This window comes from Silene latifolia, chromosome Y, assembly GCF_048544455.1.
Source record: "Silene latifolia isolate original U9 population chromosome Y, ASM4854445v1, whole genome shotgun sequence".
In the NCBI taxonomy this organism is placed as follows: domain Eukaryota; kingdom Viridiplantae; phylum Streptophyta; class Magnoliopsida; order Caryophyllales; family Caryophyllaceae; genus Silene; species Silene latifolia.
This window is the reverse complement of record NC_133538.1, coordinates 373322047-373342690: the sequence shown is the minus strand read 5'-3', so window position 1 is coordinate 373342690 and position 20644 is coordinate 373322047. Positions and strand designations below refer to the sequence as shown.

The 20644-nt window shown below is 35.3% G+C and overlaps 1 long non-coding RNA gene across 2 annotated transcripts; it reads right to left on the bottom strand.

The window, feature by feature from the left end:
- Window positions 1-15312: 15312 nt before the first annotated feature.
- On the bottom strand, window positions 15313-20237 carry LOC141627366 (uncharacterized). 2 transcript variants are annotated; one of them, XR_012536936.1, is made up of 4 exons: window positions 19936-20237; window positions 18628-18824; window positions 17344-17445; window positions 15313-15918 (listed from the first exon to the last, which is right to left on the bottom strand). It is a non-coding gene; the product is annotated as an uncharacterized LOC141627366 (long non-coding RNA). The 2 variants fall into 2 exon arrangements; XR_012536935.1 differs by having other exon boundaries at window positions 20006-20237.
- Window positions 20238-20644: the final 407 nt, after the last annotated feature.

The window sequence follows — 20644 nt, the reverse complement described above, 5'->3', positions numbered from 1 at the left end:
CAGGAGGCGGAGACTATTGGAGCGAAAACCTGAAAAAGGACAAAAAGTTAACTGAATTAAAAAAGACAAAAATGCAGTGAATAAAAAAGACAAAAATGAACTTAAGTTGAACTTAAGCAGACCAAAATCAAAGACTTACTAGTTGAACTGCAGAAACATCAACATTGGAGAGACACTGGGAACAAAAAAATAAGATCAGTATGAGTAACGATTAGAAGTGAACATCATGTAAAATAGACTCAGAGAAATGGATAAAGTACAGGGTAATAAGACTAACACTTTCATTTCTATACGGCACAAATAAACAAGAAGGGGAAGTCCGGGATTTGAATATCTCATTACTATTTAAGATCTCACAATACACATCTATGACATGAGATGATATCCGATCGAATTCAGGCACACTCTTCAATCGGCTCCTAGTCAAAGTCGACATTCACTTTGGAAAAGAAACTCCGTTTCATCATATGATTCGCCAAGTATAAAATCTAATACTTGTTTCTCAGCTTGATTCAAATCCTTAAAAACATTAAGATTCCTTTGCAAATAGGGCGATCGGATAACTTCAGCTGGAACTAAAACCCTCCTCTTACCACGACCCGGAACATACTCTTCAATTGGTAAGGGAGATAAAGGAGATGCGATTGCAGCAGTAGCCGGGGTTTTGCAAGGAACACGGGCAATCGACTTTGCCAAATGACGTGGCAATCGACGAATATAGACATTAATGACAGATCGTTTACTGACAGATGTTTTATCAATTATTGAAACAAGTGGAGTATCTGGTAGGCAAATAACATCACGAGTTGTCTTCAGTACCACAGTAGTAGGAGGAGTAGGAGGAGTAGTCTGTTATCTCAATAATTGTAGGCTCGGTGACGTCCTTATCAGGAAGAACATCATCCGAGCGGCGTGAGAAGATGTGTTCCCTACCAAAGGAGTGGGCTCAGTGAAAGGAGGGATGACATCCACAAGGAGGGATGACACATCATATGTGTCAGGCTCAGGCTCAGGTTGAGACAACAAATGGTCATCATCTGATAGGAGCCTAAAGGATGGGTATTCTGCATTTGGTGGTGGTGAATGATGTCGCGCTATTGGTTGCAAAGCTTCACCCATCGCATCCAATCCCGCCAACAAATCAGCCTCACTCCACCCATAAAAATTATCCACATTCTCCCCAGCTTTCTCCACATTCTCCCCACCTTTCTCCACATTCTCATGAATATCGTCAACCACTTTCTCAGCGATGTTCTCATCCACAATGTCCGACACCTTTTCCTCATTCTTCACATCATTCACATTTTCAGCATCATCCTCTTGTTGAGATAACTTAAAACCTTCTGCTATGCCGTCTCACAACCGCAACTAGTTTCTTCACCGTTGTTGTTGAAGGCGGTTTGCGAGGAGCTTGACTAACAAGTGATTTGAAATCCGAAAAAGCTTGAGCCACGCTTTGCGGAAAACGCAAGTTTATGGAGAAACTCACCGTGCCTTCAATCCCGTGTAGCGGTAATTTTTCGGCGCCCGACTTCGGATGCTCTATCTTGAATTGTTGACTTGGAAGACTGACCAAGCTCAATCTTTGGAGGAGGAGGACACAACTGTGGAATATGGTGGTTGAATACCATTGGAGGCTCAATAGAACCCCTGCCAAAAGTTTTCTTGTCCGAATTTTTCATTCAGTTCCTGCTTAACTCTCTTGGTTATAGCTTCTTTAGTCCAAGTTGAGAGCGTTGGAAACTGCCGAGAAACAAGGCGTGCTTTGAAGACAAATCGGTCAACATAAATGAAAACCAAGACCATAATAGGTCCACCAAACCAATTTTCTTTCAGCTTTTGGGTCTCCCACTCCTCCTTTTGCCAAGACTCAACTTGGCCAGCCAATTTGCGTTTGATGAAATTGCACCAGTTGAATTTGGAGATCAACTCAGTGTTTGCCAAACTTTTAAGAAGTCTCAAACTAGCCCGATTGCTTACAACACCGCTTAAAAAAGCATTGAAGATATAAATGATGAAAGTGCGTTTGAAATCATCTCCACCATCTCTTTGTGTAGAGAGCTTTTCCATAATGTGTTTGAGCTCAATGGAACTACCTTTGTATTGACTTCTGAACTCCTCCAAAAGAGACACATAAGAAGGGCACTTATCTCCAATTTTTGCTTCTTCGACAATGTTTGGACCCATTGGCAATCCCATGCACAGATGGATATCTTCCTCTAAAACAAGGAGTTTCCCATCACACAACGATCCTGTACAGTGGTCATAATTTGAAACTAGCCAGTACGCCAACTGACTCGGAACAACATCTGTTTTAAGATGCAATAGAGAACCAAATCCCATTTCTTGTATAGCTTCAATCTACTTATCTGATGGTGGATTCTCCTTATTGTTGAGAAAGTGGTAAAGCCTAGAAGGAGACATCCGAGTCCTCAACACAGGCAGTCTCTCTTTGTAAATTCTTGTCTTTTTTGTAGGTGGCTTAGGGACTGGTTCGGTAGCTTCAGTAGGTGCTTCAATAGAGTGGTGCAGTAGCTTCAGTACGTCCTCAGCACGTCGCTTCATCCTGGCTTGGCTTGATTCCTACAACTCGGTAAAACCTATTATTCACAAAGCAAAGGGAAATAAGTTCACAAAATAAAGAAACTTGGTCAGTAAGGTTTAGATTCTCAAACCTTATTTTTGTGAATCTCAGACATTATTCAGTGAATCTAAGGGCTTGTTTTGTGAAACTTGGTCATTATAAGTGATTAAAATCATCTATATTGCTCATACCTTTAATTGGTGAATTCACAGACCTTGTTTTGTGAATCTCAGACCTTGTTCAGTGAATCTAAGGGCTTGTTTTGTGAAACTTGGTCATTATTAGTAGTTAAAGTCATCTATTTTGCTCATAACTTTATTTGGTGAATTCACAGACCTTGTTTTGTGAATCTCAGACCTTATTCAGTGAATCTAAGTCCTTATTCAGACCTTCACAAAATAAGTTCAGGATTCACAAAATAATTTCAGGATTCACATAATAAGTTGCAAGATTCACAAAAGAAAATCCACAATTCACAAAATAAGGTCACAAAATAAGTTGGTCATTGTAAGTGCATGGAAGAATATGTAAGAAAACAAATACAAAATTAAATAGAAAGTCAGAAGTAAAGAACATTGCATAATACATATAAAAGTGATCCATGCAAATATTTAAAACAAAAGTACAACATTACATGATAATTTATGTTATCCAAAATGTTAAACTAAGACGTACGTAATTATACAGAAGGTTGACACTACTACGAAATTATACAAAATAACAAAAGGGCAAAGTTAAAACCTTAAAGTGCAAAGCCCTAGTTACACAGATAGTACATTACAAACAAGGGACAACTCTATACTATATATACATCATCATCAGAGGTAAGTCAAGAAAAGATATATCTCTACGAGTGAGTAGTAAGTCAGCAGCAATGCCAATAGCTATATCACGTTCTTCACTCGGCGTAACTTTTAAAACAATCAATGACTCATTAAGCGCACTTTTGCAAAGCATCATCAAGAGCATTGAGATGAGTACTACGAGATGGAATTTTTGCTTGCATATAATACAAGTATGAATGTGGCTATCATATTCTCCGTCATGAAACATTTGCATGTTTGAAAGACTATGCTAGGACCCCTACAAATAGTCCGAACACCATTCATATCATTTATGTCTCTGAGAAAGCCAATATGCCAAGGTGACCCAGGTGCACTTTTGTGTATCAGAAATAATTGAGCCCAATTTCGACAAACGAGCGCCATATTTGCTTTATCTTCCTTATGATTAATTTTTGAGAAGATTTTTTCCATAAGATCTTCATTATTGAAAACAGAATGACATGCTTGATAGTGACGGCCAGGCACTATAACTTCCTTTAACGGCGAAAAAGAGAAATCCATAGCTGTTTGTTTTTCAGTGACATAAAGTTCGCGAAATGACTTTTGATCTTCGTCAAGAAGATTAACAACACAACCATTGCACCAAGGTGTCATACTTGTCTATGAAACAAGTGAAATACAAATATTAGATAAACAAAAGAAATGTGAAAATACAAAACACAAATTCCTAGGTAGTTGGACTAACAAGCTGGGAAAATAAACAAAGGTGAAGGAGATTCTCAGACCTAGGAAGCACAAATTCCTCACAAAATTAGATCTAGGAAGCACAAAAACCGGGAAAATAAAAAGGTTTAGATTGTCAGACCTTGTTTGGTGAATCTCAGACCTTGTTTTGAATATCGAGACCTTGTTTTGTGAAACTTGGTTATTATAAGTGGTTAAAATCATCTGTTTCGCTCATTCCTTTATTTGGTGAATTCACAGACCCTGTTTTGTGAATCTCAGGGCTTATTCAGTGAATCTAAGGGCTTGTTTTGTGAAACTTGGTCATTATAAGTGGTTAAAATCATCTATTTTGCTCATACCTTTATTTGGTGAATTCACAGACCCTGTTTTGTGAATCTCAGACCTTATTCAGTAAATCTAAGGGCTTCTTTTGTGAAACTTCGTCATTATAAGTGGTTAAAATCATCTATTTTGCTCTTTTCTTCTTAATTTGTTTCTCTGCTTCTTTGTAATCTCAGACATTATTCAATGAACACTCAAGCAACAACAACAGAAGACAAAGTAGCTAGTGTAATTTATGCAAAACTCTGTAATTATGCAAACCTTTGAATAATCGCAGACCTTATTCAATGAGAACTCAAGCAACAACAACAGAAGTAAGATGAAGTTTGAAGATAATATAACAATAAGCTACTGGTTTCACAAATTTACCTCCTAGATTCACAAAATAAGTTCTAGGTTTCACAAAAGCAAGTAAACCAAATCTTAACAAACAGTTGACAAAAACTAAGGCCAAGTTTGAAGATAATATAACAATAAGCTACTGGTTTCACAAATTTACCTTCTAGATTCACAAAATAAGTTCTAGGTTTCACAAAAGCGTGTAAACGAATCTTAACAAAGGATGACAAACATTAAGTCCAAGTGAAAAATGAACAATAAAAATGAAACTTCAATTCAAAGAAGTTTATAACCTAAAATTTAACTAATTAATGAAGTTTATAACCTAAACATTAACCAGGTAAACATGAAATCGGCAATAACTAACAATGAACAATAACAATGAAACTTCAATTCAAATGATAATTAAGCAGATAAGGAATGCATAAAAAATCGATGAAAATCGAATGAAGGAAAATAGTGAAACAAGAGCAAAACTCCTTATTTAACCTAATTAATGAAGTTTATAACCTAAAATTTAACTAAATAAGAAAAAAAATCAAAATCTAGTAAAGAAATAGAAAGGAACATACGAAAATGCGGAGAAATCGACTGCAATTGATTTTATGTGTTCCCTACGTGTTCGATTATGCTCACAAAGCGATCAAAACCTGCATAATAACAACAATAATTTGTGAACTAAATAAATTTGGAAATTAAACTGAAAAATACAGAATGAAAGGAAGATGAATCGAAATTAAATTAGTAGATCGAAAATACCTAATTTGTGATGATAATGCAATACAAAACCTCAGCTCACTGATAACGGAGGTCGAAAGCTAAAGATAATGGCGGGAGGAAAGCTCAGTGATAATGGCTGATGGGAAGCTTCAGTGATAATGGCGGACGAAGATGATTTGAAGAGAGAGAAAGAGTGTTATCCAACAAATGAGTAAATGAATGTTATTCAATAAAATGTGTGTGTGTTTGTTGGAATTAAATAGGGGACACGTGGCATCATCTTATGAGTCTATAATATTTAGATCCAATGGTATAGAATGAGTTCAGCCGCCTCACTCTAAGAAGGGTGCCTCACGAGATTCAATTTCTATATATATATATATATATATATATATATATATATATATATATATATATATATATATATATATATATATATATATATATATATATATATATATATATATATATATATATATATATATATATATATAAGGTCGGATCCGGTGAGAACCATTAACATAATGAGAACCGTGAGAACCCTCACTAAATCTCCACCAAAACTTGTTTCGAAAGTTTTGATGGATCATTTAGCATTAGTTTAGTTTATTCAAACATATTCTTTAGTATAACTAAACAAAATTTATCGATTTTATTAACAAAATATAAACTTAATATACGAAAATACAATTAGGTATATTAAAACGGCTATAAATGCACGAAAACGAATTCTAGGTGCATGAAAAATATTGCATGCATGAAAATGATTACTAGGTGCATGAAAATAACGGGTTCTAGATGCACGAAAACGAGTTTTAGGCGCATGAAAATTGTTAGATACATGAAAATGAGTAGCAGGTGCATAAAAATTAATAAAACGTATTTCGCCTCGATTTTCGTCTATAGTTTATACTTTTTGGGCCAAGAAATATGTTATCTAGCCATAAAATTCTATGCCGAATCCAAATATGTCATTTTTTTTTAAATAAATCCGTAAAATAGAGTTCTCACGGTTCTCATTATGTTGGTGGTTCTCACTAGGATATATATATATATATATATATATATATATATATATATATATATATATATATATATATATATATTCACAAAATAAGTTCTAGGTTTCACAAAAGCAAGTAAACCAAATCTTAACAAACAGTTGACAAAAACTATGGCCAAGTTTGAAGATAATATAACAATAAGCTACTGGTTTCACAAATTTACCTTCTAGATTCACAAAATAAGTTCTAGGTTTCACAAAAGCAGGTAAACGAATCTTAACAAACAAATGACAAACATTAAGTCCAAGTGAAAAATGAACAATAAAAATGAAACTTCAATTCAAAGAAGTTTATAACCTAAAATTTAACTAATTAATGAAGTTTATAACCTAAACATTAACCAGGTAAACATGAAATCGGCAATAACTAACAATGAACAATAACAATGAAACTTCAATTCAAATAATAATTAAGCAGATAAGGAATGCATAAAAAATCGATGAAAATCGAATGAAGGAAAATAGTGAAACAAGAGCAAAACTCCTTATTTAACCTAATTAATGAAGTTTATAACCTAAAATTTAACTAAATAAGAAAAAAAATCAATATCTAGTAAAGAAATAGAAAGGAACATACGAAAATGCGGAGAAATCGACTGCAATTGATTTTATGTGTTCCTACTGTGTTCGATTATGCTCACAAAGCGATCAAAACCTGCATAATAACAACAATAATTTGACGAACTAAATAAATTTGGAAATTAAACTGAAAAATACAAAATGAAAGGAAGATGAATCGAAACTTAAATTAGTAGATCGAAAATACCTAATTTGTGATGATAATGCAATACAAAACCTCAGCTCTCTGATAACGGAGGTCGAAAGCTAAAGATAATGGCGGGAGGAAATCTCAGTGATAATGGCGGACGGGAAGCTTCAGTGATAATGGCGGACGAAGATGATTTGAAGAGAGAGAAAGAGTGTTATCCAACAAATGAGTAAATGAGTGTTATTCAATAAAATGTGTGTGTGTTTGTTGGAATTAAATAGGGGACACGTGGCATCATCTTATGAGTCTATAATATTTAGATCCAATGGTATAGAATGAGTTCAGCCGCCTCACCCTAAGAAGGGCGCCTCACGAGATTCAATTTCTATATATATATATATATATATATATATATATATATATATATATATATATATATATATATATATATATATATATATATATATATATATAGAAACATTAACATAATGAGAACCGTGAGAACCCTCACTAAATCTCCACCAAAACTTGTTTCGAAAGTTTTGATGGATCATTTAGCATTAGTTTAGTTTATTCAAACATATTCTTTAGTATAACTAAACAAAATTTATCGATTTTATTAACAAAATATAAACTTAATATACGAAAATACAATTAGGTATATTAAAACGGCTATAAATGCACGAAAACGAATTCTAGGTGCATGAAAAATATTGCATGCATGAAAATGATTACTAGGTGCATGAAAATAACGGGTTCTAGATGCACGAAAACGAGTTCTAGGTGCATGAAAATTGTTAGATACATGAAAATGAGTAGCAGGTGCATAAAAATTAATAAAACGTATTTCGCCTCGATTTTCGTCTATAGTTTATACTTTTTGGGCCAAGAAATATGTTATCTAGCCATAAAATTCTATGCCGAATCCAAATATGTCATTTTTTTTTTAAATAAATCCGTAAAATAGAGTTCTCACGGTTCTCATTATGTTGAGAACCATGAGAACCTATCAGAACCGCTGGATCATACACAAATCCTAACAATTTAAATTTGTCGTCAACATATAAAACTTTATAAACTCTCTAGTCTGTATCACAAACCAAACGTTTCTATCTCTTCTCCCTCTCTGCCTCCTCATTCCATAACCGCACATCACCAAATTCTCCGTCGCCGACCACCGCACATCACCGGATTCTCCATCGCCGACCATCGCGTTTCTCCTTCTTCACAGTCATCGAGCACCGCCGCACTCCTCCTTCACCACCATTGACAAAGGTAAGTTTCCTGTTTAAATTTATTCAATTTTGTAATTTGAAGATATCATTTCCGTGTTATAACAATAGCATGATGATTTTATGTAAAATTTATATGATTGATTCGATTTTTACCCAAATTGAGGCAATTTTGAATTAGTTTGACTGGAATAGAAGTAAATTAGGGTTCATAAACAGTACAATCTGGAATTACTTTGACTGTAATATCAGTAAATTACTTCGATTGAAATAACAGCAAAGTAGGCTTTTGTGTATCATTGTTTGTAATTGAGATTCAACACGACTGGTCCGTTTTTGAATAATCAGCTATTTTAAGCTTTTCCTCCGTCTCATCCTCCAGTCAATCCTCCAGTTCCTTCTCCGCCAAATCCTCCATCCATGGATCACGGTTAGTTAATTTCGTTGTATTTGTGATTTTAAGACGACTAGTACAATTTTCTAAGTTCAAAATCACCATTACATGTAGTTTCGGAGACAAGCAAGAAAACAACGGTGGAGTCGTCAATCATTGTAACAATAGTTGTTTCTATATCGGTTGCATTGTTGGTTCTAGCGGTTGTTTGGGGCCTATGCCGTTGTGAGGTGTTTACAATATATGTACAGATTGACTTTAAAGGTTACAAATTAAAGGGACTGTTGTGAGGTGTTTACAATATATGTACAGATTGATTTTCTGTTTTCCGGAATTGCAATTTTGCAATACAACTGTTGTGAGGTAGTAATTTTAAATTTTCAACAATGGTCCTTAGAATCATTGAGACGAGACTTTCTACATCCTCGAAAAGCACACAAAATTCCCTGAAGAAGAATGAATCCATACATATGTTGTTATTCTGATATGCTTTCTTTTGTTGGTGTTTTGACCTTGACTCGTTTATGCGGTGCGTAGCATTGAACTTTCAGCACTGGTACAAATGAATAGTGCGGGCGTGCGATACGTTAATAGATGAGATAGAGGCGGCTAAAACAGATTGGATAAGCATTATAAAGCGGTGATATCTGTTGTTATCTTTTTTCGATTTCTTCGAAAAGTTGATCGATAAAGGTTTTACATTTTTGTTGTTTGTTTTTCATCATTGTAAACGACTTGTCAACTCAACTATCTTCGTGCGCTTTGCAACGGAACTCAAATATGGCGTCTTATCATCTTGAGGTTTCCCTCGGTACGTGTATCATGGCTTATAACTAAGCTATCTTATTAGCTTTAGTATTTTACACTCTACAGCATGCAACACCTGATAACTTAGTGTGTTAAAATTGTAGTAGCAACTGAATTTGATCTTTCTGAACTACAGTACCTTCAAAATATAATCTCTGAGGGGATGAGGATATTTCCTGCTGTAGGCGGGTTCAATGTGCCATGTGGCACCATGTTACTGACTAGCATATGGGCTGTTTACAGGGACCCTAACCTGTGGAATGAGCCTGAAAAGTTTAAGCTAGAACGTTTTTGACAGTTCAGGCCCTGATCAGTACAAATTGCAATTATTGCCATTTGGGTTAGGAAGAATAAGTTGTCCTGCAGCGAGCTTTGGCACTCGAATGGCCAAGTTGGTTTTAGGGTCACTGATTAAGTGCTTTGACTGGAAAAGGGTCAGTGAAAAAGAAGTGGATATGACAGAAGGAAAAGGGCTTAACATGCCCAAAGCTCTGATTGATAAAGTTAATATGTGGTACTTGTCGGCAGATAGTTTTGGATAGAAGCTACATTACTATTTATAATATCTTTGATATAGTCATTACTGTTTAAACATTACGAATGTATACATTTTACTTATTCGAAAGCCAATTAGCTCAAATGGTAGAGCATTTTGCTATGCACAAAATGTGGGTTCGACTCCCATATTGGCTATGAAATACACCATTATTTCTTTTACTGAAAAATTATGTATGTAATTGGTAATACTTTTTCAAGTATGGCATGTATGATAATATTTTTGGTACATATGCTAGTCTGTGAAATGCTTGTATGCTTATCTTAAACTTCTAATCGCTGCAAAGCTAATAAAACTATTACACTCTCTCATCAATCTCTTTGTTGCTGTCTTCTCGCTTGAGTCTGATCATGGTCTGCACGTCATTGCCCGAATATGATTATGGCCTCCTTAATCATAGTTGTATTTTAGTGCTCGCATCATGAGTTCATGACACGTTCTTATCATGAGATTTTGCGATTTAATAGGCTATATGGGACTCGAACCCATACCTTTGTGCAAAATTTGCACATTGCTCTACCATTGAGCTAATAGCCTTTAAAGTACGCTAAACAAATACAAGTACGAAATAAGTGAAATAAGTACACTGAAATGTTTCTCACATATTAGTAAGATATGTAATAGATACACTAAAATGCCTTGTAATTACATAAAAAAGGCCGTTAAATACATTAAATCTCCTCCGCAGTCATTTCCCTTATTTCATGTACATATAACCTTATTTCATGCACATAGAACCTTATTTCATGCCCATATAAAAGTAACGCGTCCTTAGCCAACAATAATTAGTATCATAATATAACTAACTGATGCAACTGTAGAACTTTTTAATGCACATAGAACCTTATTTTATGCACATAGAACCTTATTTCATGCACATATAATCTTATTTCATGGTCATATAAAATTAACGCGTCCTTAGCCAAAAGTAAATAGTATCATAGTATAACCAACTGATGCAACTGAAGAACTTTTTAATGCACATAGAACCTTATTTCATGCACATAGAACCTTATTTCATGCACATATAATATCATTTCATGGCCATATAAAATTAACGCGTCCTTAGCCAACAGTAATTAGTATCATAATATAACCAACTGATGCAACTGAAGAACTTTTTAATGCAGATAGAACCTTATTTCATGCACATAGAACCTTATTTTATGCACATTTAACACATATTTCATACACATAGAACCTTATTTCATGCGTTTAGATTATATATCAGCAACTTTACTATTCCAAACATAGAACTACACATTCTTCTCAACTAGCAGCAGTAGTGCAAATTGTGATCAAATTTCTCTTTACGATTTTTGATAGGCAATAGCTAATAATATCCGCTCTCGGTCAAATAATGCTACTTGAGTTCTAATAGGCAATAGCTAATTCTAAGAGTTAGAACTTAGAAGTCAGATAGCTTTGAGCTAGATAGCATTTTGTAAGCAAGAGTCTGACCAGCTCAACCTTAATATGAATAGCAATTTGTCACATATGTTCGACCTTTAAGCAAACACAGCATATCAATTTCACTTAAGTATGAGTAACTTGAGTTAGTGAAACATACCTTGAATTCCTTGTTCTCCTTGTTAACTTGAATGTGGAGACACACTGAGGCATGGTTTACAAAACAACGTTTCCAAACTGTTTAGAAATAGTCCAAAAAACAACAATTAATAGTGAAAGGTTAGACAAATACCAGCAAGAACATATGTCCCAACACAAGAAAGCACGCCAAACAAGAAATAATTGAATGGGAATGATCCAACTGTCGCCATATAAGCCACCTGTTTGAAACAAATACGTTAGTGCACACGCGAGGAAAACATATCAAGCGACATCTGGAGAAGCAGGGCCATGCACAAGATTGTCTCAATATAGAATTATCTTGGGCGTTCTTGTATTTAATGTCAGCAAAAGAAAGAAAAGTACAATCAAGAAAACAAGGAAACAACACTTCAATTGCAACTAAAATTGTGAAAAGCAGAACAGAATCAGCAGAGATATAGCAGCAACAGTCTCACGAAGTAAAGCAAAATAAGTCATCTTCTCCCAAATAAATACTAACTTTTGCAAAAGCCTAAAAGCCTAACAATATCAATGATATGCAACCACCCCTCTTTTACCCTAAGCTTCATAACTGAGGTATATGATAGAGAAAATTAGAGTAATCCAATCTGAAAGTAGAACGACAAACTTAAACATGACCCGAAAGGACCCATCCTGATCAAATTAGATTGTTTTTCGAGTCTAGTTTAGTGTAGAGACAGTTACACGTCTAACTTTCACGAATCACGAACCTTACGCCATAAATCAAGCAAATTGAGAGCGTAATCATATAAATCAACATAAATGAATAGACAAATGGATTTTACTCTAAACAATAGCCAGCTAAAAAGTGAATTATGAAGATTCTAACATAGGAAAATTGCAAAAATTAGGGTTTCGTGATTAGAGGAATAAACGATTTACATGAATTGCATACAAATGAGAGAAATATTGGAGAGAAGATGATGAACTTACAGTGATTTATGCGAATATAATCAGGAGATTAAATCAGTGGATGAAGAAATTTATCGCAAATTATCGACGTGAGAGGGGAGAAAAAAGAAGAACGACAAAGCAAATGGGTAAAATGATGGTGTCAGGAGGGTTTGGTGATTGGGGGAATAGGTGAGTTTATCTCAAACTATCCGTATTATTATTACTATTAGTGGTTCTCATGGTTCTCAATATACTAGTGGTTCTTTCATAGGATCCCAAAAATATATAGATATATATATATATATATATATATATATATATATATATATATATATATATATATATATAGTAATCAAATCCAATCATAACTAAATTACAGTGCGAAGCGAACTGCATTTAACTCAATAAGAACACTTAGATTAGTCAAATTAAGAGACGAGATTGAATGGCTCAATAAAAAAAGCCCCAAACATTTAACCCACAATTACTTCCCGTATAATCCAACAACCCAACCATACTCTCACCCCTTTCACTCTCTCCTCCAACCAACTAAAGTCGGCGCCGGTGGCCGGAATCCACAGTAGTCGACCGTGCCTCGCCTGAAGTCGGGCTCCTTTGTTTTACGACCTCCCGTGTTATTACCTTTCTTTACCCATCTATCACCACTCCACCTCCAATCGGTAGCCGACGTCGACGCCGGTGTCGATACTTAATTTTCCGACCAGTGCTACCATGGTTTGAATCAGATTCTAACGATAATTGAACTTACATTATTAGTTAGTCGAAATTTCTTGTGATTTCTTATAAATCTAGCTAATTAACAAATAAAATTTCAAAAAACCATACTATCTGTTGGGTTTGAGTGTATATTTTTGGTTCATTTTTTGGGTGACAAGTGCTACTATTCATATCTTATGTTAATGGTGAACAAAGGATGAAATTGCCGACGCCGGAGAAGGAATAGGAGTGACGAGGTTCTGGGATAGGTGTGTATATTGTCAACGCAATCTGAAAAGATTATCGATTTCGCCAGCTCTATTTAGGGCGGTGGGTGGTGCAGCTGGCGTAAATGTTTGTGGGCTCCGGCGATGGTTAGTGGTGATCCACGGTTGGAGGTGGGGTTAGTGGTGTTCATAAGGGCAACGTAGATGTTATGGGAGTGGTGCTAGTTGTGGTGGCTTTGGCTGTGGTAATGGTGGTGGTGTTGGCGGTGACGGCAGTGGTGGTGGCGGGCTTGGTGGAGCAATGGATAGACATGATATTACTACTGGATACACATGGTATTACTATGAGATACACAAATCGATTTGTGTATCCCATGGTAATAGCATGTATATCCGATACACAAATCGATTTGTGTATCCCGTGGTAATAACATGTGTATCCGGTATTATACCATGTGTATCTACCGTACCTTAGGTCGATTGAGTTGTGTATCTGGCTGTTGAGTGCAAATGTTTCGGACGCATTATTAATTTTGCAAAAGCATGGAGTTGCTAGCAATGTGTTTTCATGCTTAATGTTCAAGGAGTTAGATGGATATAACCACTGTACAACAACGGATGATGATGCCTGTTAATAACTTGTTAGATCTATATATTCTTTGCAGCAGGATCACCAATAATGTAAATATGTTTTATAGTGTCTTTGCATCAGTAATTAGTTCTAGGAGTATTTTTTTTCTACTTTGTTCATGAAATGCTATTTTGACCATCATAATAAGGATATACGAGTAATAATCAATAATAATATGACTATTTATATGATTATTTACTTGTCAAGAAGAAGTAATTCACGACTATGTGTTGTTTTAATAGAGTATGAGATTCCATAGTAATTTGCCGGAAATAGAAAAACAAGTGTCAATTTGGAGCTCGTGTTTTTAGTCGAAAATAAAATTGTATATGTTTGAAGTTGGAGTGTTTGAACAAATTGTACTAGAGTTTATGTATATCTTAAAGTGAGGCGAGATCAAAATTGATACTACTTTAACGTTAAATGGATACAAAAATAGCAAAGGCAAAACATTTTTGTTGCTATTAGAAACAAATGTCATTTTTATCTCCATAATTACTCTAGAAATTAATAACCAAGATAATAGTTGTTGCTTACTAGAAGTCTTTCTAAGACCGTAATAAGCGTGAAACTGATCTAAACAACAAATATACCCAAAGCTAATTATTGGTCCATGCCAATCGGGTGTGTGTTGTTCAGATCCGTATCCAATGCTAAATATAGGATACCCATCCTCTCGTTTGATCTCTAGATACAAACAATTAACATGTTAGATACACTCGTTTATGTTGCTAGATACATGTCTCTAGCTAGATACACTCCTTTAAGTTTCTAGATACATACCCTTAGCTAGTTAGATACACTCTTTTAGATTACTAGATACATTCCTTTAGCTACCTAGATACACTCGTTTAAGTTACTAGATACATACCTTTAATTAATTTAGACACACTCCTTTAAGTTCTTACAGATACATTCTTTTAGCTACCTATATATAGTTATATACCAACTCATAATTTAGTCCGTAATAGCACACAAGAGACACATAATCTAGCAGGAGCACAATGTTTGCGCTATTTTCATTTCTCTAATTGTATTCATACAATTCCATGCGAAGGTCACAGGTACCAACCAAATCTTTTGTTCTTATATTACGAGGAGACTTGACAATTCATATCACATTAATACGAAATCGTCAATAACCTGCAACGAATGCCGCCAAACAATTCCATGCCTTTTCCCAATTGTCAATGCACTTCCATCATAGAGGGCCTGTGTCCTCCCTACACTGCTCTAATGGTGAAGGAAGAAGTAGTTTAAGCCTGCCTTTATACCTCTCAATACGTCGCAACCGTTCTGCCCTCAATCTGCAGATTAATCATAATACCACTTAAAAAAAATCATTACTATAAATATATGTGAGGCGAATTCACAAAAGGAAGAGAAACATGACAGCATCACTTTATAGACAAGTACAGTGGTGGAACTAAGGGAAGGGTGCTTGTCCCTGTTGAACCATGAAAATTTTGAACTTTTTGGTTAAATTTTCAGATTTTTCCACCCTAGTGGTTATCAACTTCACATCTTTTCTTTCTTGGCTCGATTAATATGCCTTTGTAGTAGCTCTTCTGCACATAAAGTCCCTAATGTACTCTTGTCCTGCAAACAAGCCAATGAGTAAATGATTCATATCAAACATCAGAAACGAACAACCAACTAAATTGAAGGAGAGATGCTGAATCTGAAACATAAACTCGTATATTCTAAACAATGAACATAGTTCTAAACAGGCATTGGCCCACTTACCCACCCTTGTTTAAGAAAATACAAGGTGCAAAGAAGCGACGTGGGTAAGAGGAAACGGGGTGGAAGATGCACTCGTCATGAACTCTAGGCACACTATTTGCAAACAAAATTTTAACTTTTAAGGAAGAAAATTTCACAAAGAATACCTTTTTTTTTGCCTTTTTAATTGCATTGGGCTAACATGTCAGACGTAAAAGTTAGGGAGTAAATGGGCATTGGGAAGTGTCGACTAAAAGGAACTAAAAACTGGCAATTATATAATAGTTTGCCTTGGTGAACTTTGGTGTGACTTGCTGATTGCACTCTGTGCACTTTATGGACATGGTACCCCTTATATCAAGGCACACATTTCAAAAGTAAGTATCCATCCAAAAAAAAACGCACGAAAGGGTTTTCATTTCATAGTTGGAAATCGCTATGGCGTTTCACTCTCGAAGAACAGACATTCCCTGAATGATCCCCAGTCTTCTATGACATCAGGTGATCAAGATTCAGGAGAAGACATGGTATCATTGGAAATGGATTACATTAATAAAATAAACTGGTAGGGTTCAGATACCTCAGACCTACTCCAGTCCAAGAAAATTGGTTTCAAGGTAGCCTTACAAAAGAGTTTAATCAGGGTTGTTTATAAGTTTGATTTTACGGAGGATTTAATGGAAGGTCATCCTTTTCCCTTTCCATCATTGAGTCTTTCTATTCTAGGTTATGCATCTTATAAGTTTCCAAATCAAAGAGGTTGCCGACTTGCAGCAGTGAAATTTTACTTAAAAAGAAACTCAAGAACATTGAGCTCTAGAATTGATTTTTTTAATCCTGTTGCTGCGGGTATTGGGACTACATGTTTAGATATTAGGTTGTATTGTGGAATCTTCTGGCTCATTTTAAAACAGTCAGATACAAAACATCTATGAAATACACGGTATAGAAATCCATATTGTGGCCACTTTGTAAAGAAATGAAAGGTTACCAACTTACCATGATATACATGTCATGGCATAACGACAAAGATTAAGCCGCGGCAACCGATGTGAGATCAAGGCTAAAACTTTACATGATCTCAACGCCAAAACAAATTATTCCCCTGGATGATGGAGTTTGAGAAGACTATTTGTTGGGATAAGTTTGTTAAGGACAACTAGGTGCCTTAAGCAACCCGACAATGACAGTTTTTCAATATATACAACTGAGTTCATCTTGACAACTATGGGGTGAGGTTGTGCAGTTGACATAAAGGCAAATAGCATACAGACTAAAAACAACTAAATAATAACCAACCTTGTCATCTGTTTCATCATCTATCTCCTTTCTCTCTGGTGAAAAAGAATCAGACAAATGCAGTGGTTTAGGAAGAGACCTTGAAACATCACCATAATGCGGCTGGAAGTGAAATAAATAGAAAAGAGTAATTAGCAGAATTCATTTTGCATCAGAAGAGCAAAAATATAATCATGCAAACTGAACTCATATATGAAACATGTGAGTTACTTGTACAGTTGCAGCTCCATTACCATCGGTGCATGTTGCCAAGCGGAACAAAAAAAAGAAAAAAAAAGTAACAACATTAAACTTGTTAACAACTGTACAAGTCCAGCTAGATTTTCTTATTAGAAGCCATGAGAAACCATCTGCTTCTCAGCATAGGAACCTTCTATGGAATGGGTACTAGATAACAAAGTAGATGGGCAGTGCCGATACTCTAGATTTATATTAGTTAAGGTAGTGTCTCTTAGCTTTAGGGTGTATTTGGAGAGCAAAAGTGGAGGGAAATGGAGGGGAGGGAGAAGTAGGGAAGAGAAAGGGAGGTAAGGGAAGGGGAGGGCAAATGGGGCGTGGGTGTTTGGATACAATTCTTTCCAAATCTTGCCTATTGTGGAGAGATTTTATTTTGCCTTGGAGGAGGGAAAATGGATCCCTCCAAATCTCTCCCCCTCCATTCCCCTCCACACTTATTTCCTATCCGAATAAGGGATTTAAAATCCCATACTTTCCCTCACTTTCTTTTCCCTCTAAATCCCTTAATCCAAACACACCCTTAAAGATCGCTCAATAAAAAAAAGTGCAACAAGATTGAAAAATACTTCAGCTAATTATGTGACGAAGTCTTCTATCCTTAGTGAAGTAGTCTAGTTCCAGACTTCAGTTCCATCACTGACGTAGTAATAGTATTAAATGCGAGGTCGGTCACAGTCTCACAAAAGTGATGTAACGGATCAGTCATTGCTTCTAGAATTCAAAAACCTTCAGCAAATGAGTTACATCTCCCTTTCTTCATACATACAGAATTTTAAGTTGATTTCCTATGGTTTAAACCGATGGTCTCCCTTTTATTCCCTCATATTTTACAAATAAATACGTCAATGCATGTAGAAATGTTTCCCCTAAGTATTTCCTTACAAAATAGCAGGTGGTACATGTTAAGACAAAGAAATATCGGTGAAGTAGCACTATAGCAGTAGTCTCCAGCTCATAATGCACCATAATAAAAATTTTGTCGATAATATAGTGTGGAAACTCTCTTATCTTACAATAAGGATAGTACTAATAACCAAAGGTTCTAACCTGACTTAAGTACATTACTGAACTTCCTTTTGCACAATGCAGTTTTCTAGTATTGCATATACTCCGTAGCTTAGTTTGCTCCCTAGCTCAAAATCAAGTCAAAATATGGGACCACCTCTCAGACTGTAAATCAAAGCTTTGATCAATCGAAGAGCGCTAAGCACTTACAAAATGCTTGATATTCCGTTAGTGGATGCCTGCGAAATGGCGACATAAAACATTAGGATCACAACTCCAAACAATTTTTAACCAAGTTTGTTATAGGATCAATTTATCTTCTAAATTCTTAAAGTTGACAATGGAAATTGAAGTAGATTGCATCAGTGAGCTAATTACATGCCATATGTTCTTGGAGTAGTTGGCAACAGCCCAGAATCCTGAATATTTGGGCAGTGCTTAATGTCTAATTATTCCAATTTCTTGCATCCAGAAGCAACAGCGAAATGCTACTGCTTATTTGATATGTTCCATTCAACGCATTCATGTGGTACCATAAATTAATACACCAATACACAAGTCGATTTGTGTATCCTGTAGTACTAGCTTGCGTATCTACGGTCATATATTATGCAACCACCACTCACACCTCACGACCACTACCACCGTCCACCACCACTGACCAACCGTAGCCACGACTAACACCTGATCCACCATGCAACACCGTCAACTAACCTCACCCATTAACCATCACTACCAATTCAACACCGACCCCTCAACAATGTCGTCCCTACATCACCGACCCTCACAGGCAAACTTCCTCCTACCAGCAACCTATCTCCTTTTAGTTGCTAGATACATACCTCTACCTAGATACACTCCTTTAAGTTGCTAGATACGTATCTTTAGTTAGCTAGATACACTTTTTAACTTTCTAGATACACACCTCTAGCTAACTAAATACAATCTTTTAAGTTGCTAGATACATACCTATAACTAGTTAGATACACTCATTTAAGTTCTTAGATACATACCTCTATCCTAACTAGATACACTCTTAAAGCGAGTATAAATCATCAAAATACCGAAAAAAATTAATCGGATTATCACTGTGGAGCACGTCAGCATGACCATGCTTACTCCAATCAAATTTACATTGACGAGTATTGATCAACTCTTACGCTACTTAATCAAATTAATTCTTACACGAAATCGTGATCAAAATCAATCAATCAATTGACAATGATTGCATGAACAAGTAATCAATCCATTAATCACTTCAGTTCAAAACAATTACCATTAACAACAATCAAACAATTAAAAAAACAGCAAAAAAATCAACTCTAAACTTAACATAATAAATTAAACTACCTTAAGTTACAAACAACATATAGCATAAATATATTCAACAAATTCAAAAATCGTTACTTCCGCCGCAAACCTATAGCAACAATATCGCAGTGGGGTTGTCTTCATTTTCCGGTTGTGGTTGGTGGTCCGACGTCGGCGATCGGAGGTCGTGGAGTCGTGGCCTGTGTGTCGGGGTGGGAGAGAAAGAGGATAGGAATAATTGAATGTTATGGAGCATATGTGATGTGGAGTGAGAGAATAGTTTAGAATTGAAATATCAGCGCGTGTTTTATCGGTTTGGCATAGTTCGTACAGTTCGTACCAAACTCAGATTCTCTAGGATCTCATATATATATATATATATATATATATATATATATATATATATATATATATATATATATAATTAGGATCACGTGAAATTCCTTATCTTTTTGGTGTGTGATCCATGATATATAATATCACACGTTATATTAAACAATATCACAGCTTAAAAAAAAAATCGTGATATTGTTTTGTAATACAAAATCACTCGTTATGTTAAACAATATCACAGCTTACAATATCACACGTTATACTAAATAATATCACGGTTTACACTAAAAAAAATTCGAAAAAAATAAATTTTTTAAAAAAATTCGTGATATTGTTTTGTAATACAATATCACACGTTATGCTAAACAATATCACACGTTATACTAAACAATAACACAGCTTACACAAAAAAAAA